Genomic DNA, 5668 nt, shown 5'->3' with positions numbered 1-5668 from the left:
ACTTGAAGGGCCTGTGCCTGCTGTGATGTGCATTAAACACAATTGTACTGCAGATAGCCTTTTATGTTTGTGTATCATTAATTTTCTTTTTACATCTTTTAAATGCAATTTGAACTGGATGGTGGCAGGACCCTACAGAAGGCAGATTGTATATATATCAGTAAACTTGTTTAATTTTGTAATGCCCAGAACAGGAACTATAATTTGCAAAGTAGCTACTTTTGAAGGGCCTGTGCCAGCTGTTATGGGTGTAGTATATAAGTGTACTGCTTAGAACCTTAATGTTTATATCATACGTATACTTGCATTACCTAGAGCCACATTCCCCCCTTTACGTATTATATCTATTAAAATGTTTTATATCTTTTTAATGCAGTTTTAACTAGATGGTGCCAGGACCCTTTAGAAGACCAATTGTATGGTGTTGTATATAAGTGTACTGCTTAGAACTTTTATGTTTATATCTTACATATACTTGCACCACTTAGAGCCGCATTCCCCCCTTTATGTATTATATCTATAAAAATTGTTTTATATCGTTGTAATGCAGTTTTTAACTAGATGGGGCCAGGGCCCTTTAGAAGATCAATTGTATGACTATTAGTAAATTTGTGTAAATATTAGAAACTATTTGAAGCTAGCTGCAATAACCAAGCTCAAAATTTATATGTTAATATGGTATCAGTTTTATTAGTCGTAAGAGAGTGTGACAGGCCTCGATTAATACCAGTATGAGTACATTATTAAGTATTACATTAAATGTTCTAAAACAGTATATAATGAGACAAGGGTGTATGTAGACAAATCGTAATAATGTAGTGCCTCTGCCCATTGCTGAAGTAGACAATGTAGTCTGTAATAGGAATGTGTACCTGTTTTTAACCAAGCTTCTAAGCTACAATCTCAAAGCAACTCCTATAAGCAATTCTCATACATGTAAATATTTTTCTTATTCTAATTGTGTAAAGTAATAGTGATTTTCTGTTTTTAACCAAGCCTCCAAGCTATAATTTCCAAGCAACTCCTATAAGCAACTCTCATAGATGTAAATACTTTCCTTATTCTATTTGTGTAAAGTAATAGTGCTTTTCTTTTTATCTCTTCTTTTGTAAATCACAATGTTTTCATATTTCCTAGATATCCCATGTAGTTCTATATTGTATACTTGCTTCTTATAAATCAATATGTTCATATTTCTGTTATATTTCATTCAGTTTTATTTTTTATATTAAATATTATTAACATGATAACACTTTGTAAGTAAAATAGCAAACCACGCATGCAGCATGTGATAGCTCAGATCTGGTCCGCCTCCACGTGGCTAGGGACAGGAACGGTGCAGCTACTCGCAAACAAACCATTTGTGAGCATCTGCAACGGCTAAGAGACCATGACTTGCTGCAGACATACTGAAGTCAGTAAGCTAACAACCCACCATAGTTATCAAGGCGGTGGGTTTCGAATGTGGTTAAATGTAAAAAAAAAAAAAAATGTCCCTATACATGAGCTGCGAGCTGTACCACGTACAAGCTACAGACGCGATCGCATTGCTCACTGTACTGATTCCCATGCCGAGCGATCAGCTAGGAAGCGCCCCATCCATGTCGGTACCCGTGGGCGTCGCACTCGCAGTCACAAAAAACGCTGGGCAAATATATTTCTCGGAAGAGTAACGACAGTCCGAGCCTCCTGCGTGGGAAGAGTCTTTCTAGGCCCTGACCCACGGGAAGGGTTTAGCTTCCCCCATCCCGGACATTTGAAGTCGTCACACTACCGGTATTGACTAATAGACTGATTGCTGATAATCACTAGCCATACACTGGGGGAAACGGCCGACAGGGGCAGCAACATAGTGGAGCCGCAGTGTCACTAATGTACAGAGATAGAACAGTTTCGACTGGAACCAGAGTAACCGTATACACGGCACTGATTAGTAATAGATGCAGAGCCATCAGAATACAGATAATATATACAACCGTCCCTATACATGCTGAAAGACTCTGCACACAATGAGAACCACACGTCAGCCAGACACTATCACACACTACTCTCTGCCTCTAACAGGCACACACACAATATCTAACCACCAGCATGGAAGAACATCCGGTGCATCCTCTCCGCCACATTACACAATCCACACTATCATAACCAGACCGGGAGGTCCACCCACAAAACAGAATATCCCACCCTTCCGACATCCGCCATTGCTCAGTTAAGCCACGAACACCCACACATGTCCTACACAGGGGTGCACCCAACATCACAATACTGCCTCCTGTCACAGTACACAAACAATGGCAGGAATGAAAGACACACATCTGCCATAACCTTGGAATCGGAGCGCCGCCTGTCATGAGCCACAAGTGCATCCTGACGTGACAAATCGGATGATCCCGCAGGCATGCACTTACGATAATCACTATCAACGAACCTGCCGCCCCCCCCCCCCCAAATACACCTTTCCCTACAACAATGTGTACCTTAACCTAAGCGATATTGTACCTTAACCTCAGCTATATCGTACCTTAACCTAACCTACATTGCGCCTTAACCTAACCTACGTTGTACCTTAACCTACGTTGTACCTTAACCTAACCTACGTTGTACCTTAACCTAACCTACGTTGTACCTTAACCTAACCTACGTTGTACCTTAACCTAACCTACGTTGTGCCTTAACCTAACCTATGTTGTGCCTTAACCTAACCTATGTTGTGCCTTAACCTAACCTATGTTGTGCCTTAACCTAACCTATGTTGTGCCTTAACCTAACCTATGTTGTGCCTTAACCTAACCTATGTTGTGCCTTAACCTAACCTATGTTGTGCCTTAACCTAACCTATGTTGTGCCTTAACCTAACATATGTTGTGCCTTAACCTAACCTATGTTGTGCCTTAACCTAACCTACGTTGTGCCTTAACCTAACCTATGTTGTGCCTTAACCTAACCTATGTTGTGCCCTAACCTAACCTATGTTGTGCCTTAACCTAACCTATGTTGTGCCTTAACCTAACCTATGTTGTGCCTTAACCTAACCTATGTTGTGCCTTAACCTAACCTATGTTGTGCCTTAACCTAACCTATGTTGTGCCTTAACCTACCCCTGTTGTGCCTTAACCTAACCCATGTTGTGCCTTAACCTAACCCATGTTGTGCCTTAACCTAACCCATGTTGTGCCTTAACCTAACCCATGTTGTGCCTTAACCTAACCCATGTTGTGCCTTAACCTAACCCATGTTGTGCCTTAACCTAACCCATGTTGTGCCTTAACCTAACCCATATTGTACCTTAACCTAACCCATATTGTACCTTAACCTAACCCATATTGTACCTTAACCTAACCCATATTGTACCTTAACCTAACCCATATTGTACCTTAACCTAACCTAATTTGTGCCTCAACGTAACCTAATTTGTGCCTCAACGTAACCTAATTTGTGCCTCAACGTAACCTAATTTGTGCCTCAACGTAACCCATGTTGTGCCTCAACGTAACCCATGTTGTGCCTCAACGTAACCCATGTTGTGCCTCAACGTAACCCATGTTGTGCCTCAACGTAACCCATGTTGTGCCTCAACGTAACCCATGTTGTGCCTCAACGTAACCCATGTTGTGCCTCAACGTAACCCATGTTGTGCCTCAACGTAACCCATGTTGTGCCTCAACGTAACCCATGTTGTGCCTCAACGTAACCCATGTTGTGCCTCAACGTAACCCATGTTGTGCCTCAACGTAACCCATGTTGTGCCTCAACGTAACCCATGTTGTGCCTCAACGTAACCCATGTTGTGCCTTAACGTAACCCATGTTGTGCCTTAACGTAACCCATGTTGTGCCTTAACGTAACCCATGTTGTGCCTCAACGTAACCCATGTTGTGCCTCAACGTAACCCATGTTGTGCCTCAACGTAACCCATGTTGTGCCTTAACGTAACCCATGTTGTGCCTTAACGTAACCCATGTTGTGCCTTAACGTAACCCATGTTGTGCCTTAACGTAACCCATGTTGTGCCTTAACGTAACCCATGTTGTGCCTTAACGTAACCCATGTTGTGCCTTAACGTAACCCATGTTGTGCCTTAACGTAACCCATGTTGTGCCTTAACGTAACCCATGTTGTGCCTTAACGTAACCCAATTTGTGCTTTAACGTAACCTAATTTGTGCTTTAACGTAACCTAATTTGTGCTTTAACGTAACCTAATTTGTGCTTTAACGTAACCTAATTTGTGCTTTAACGTAACCTAATTTGTGCTTTAACGTAACCTAATTTGTGCTTTAACGTAACCTAATTTGTGCTTTAACGTAACCTAATTTGTGCTTTAACGTAACCTAATTTGTGCTTTAACGTAACCTAATTTGTGCTTTAACGTAACCTAATTTGTGCTTTAACGTAACCTAATTTGTGCTTTAACGTAACCCATGTTGTGCCTTAACCTAACCTATATTGCGCCTTAACCTGACGCACGTTGTCGCTGAACCTGCTCTGTAATTGTTATGCAACTCGTTAAATTAGTGTAGTGTTGCCTAACCGCAACCCTCGCAATATAGTTCGCTATTCGCACTGCCCGGTCCCCTGTGTATCGCGTCATGTTAAACACCTTGCAGGTGTTGCTGACTTTCCACATGCTCCTGCTATACACTGTAATGTGGATAGCAGCAGGACGTACATGCCCCCCCCCCCCTTCCCCCCTGCCTTCGCAAGCTGGTCGTTGAGAAGTTTGCATGTTCAATGCCCTTCGCATGCCGACGTACTCAGCCTACGTTGTGGTACGGCCTGTCACCTGTCCGCCGATGTACGCAAAACCCACAAACTGTACTGCACATTGGTCCGTATGTACTGAATGATACATCGTGGCACATGTGTGACCGTACGACGACTGCGCCTAGCAACGGCAGACCATACAGTCCAAATATTGTGCACGCAGCTACGTGTCGTCTCCCTATAAGAGCTGGATTGCAGTGTGGTACGCCATTCAGACGTGTGGGAGGAACGGACGCCCTGGATGGCGATCAGCATGAGCAGTCTGTTGATGTAGTGGAGCGTGTATTCGGACGTAGTCGTCTCTTCTCACACACCGTGATAGCATGTTGCACCGCGTTCCACATCTGCGACATCCTGCAGAGGCCGGCTGACAGTCGTTCGCGCAATGGACACCGCATACGTACGGGGGCTACCTTCCACGTGTTCTCGAGGCGTGCACAAGTTGTTGCGTCTATGTGGGCAGACGTAGTGTGTTGTGACACCTGACACAGGCATGCAATACTCGTTGCAAATGGCGATGGACGTCTACGTTTGCTGGTGACGTTACGCAAATGAACAACAGGTAACCCGTTGTGGTGCGGTTGTTCTCGCTAGAGGTGAATCAGTGTTGGCGACGATCGGTCGAGCTATTAACCGGTTGTTTCAGGGATACCCACCATGCCCACGAACGTGAAAGGGGACCCACCATGCCCACGAACGTGAAAGGGGGATCTGGGTGTGAGGCGATACGCGGCGGTGGCTGGGTGGGACCGTCCCCGGCCGGTGAGGGGGGGCCGCCCGGCGTGCTGGCAGCGCGGTGCGTGGGCGCACGCGCTACAGCCGGCTGGTGGGGGCGGCCAGTGGCAGGCGCGCCGGCCGACGGACGCGGCAGGCGGCGCAGCTGCGCGCCGGCGCCCCCTGCT

The sequence above is a fragment of the Schistocerca serialis genome, unplaced genomic scaffold (genome assembly GCF_023864345.2).
Source record: "Schistocerca serialis cubense isolate TAMUIC-IGC-003099 unplaced genomic scaffold, iqSchSeri2.2 HiC_scaffold_1211, whole genome shotgun sequence".
In the NCBI taxonomy this organism is placed as follows: Eukaryota; Metazoa; Arthropoda; class Insecta; order Orthoptera; family Acrididae; genus Schistocerca; species Schistocerca serialis.
This window is presented reverse-complemented; position numbering follows the sequence as displayed.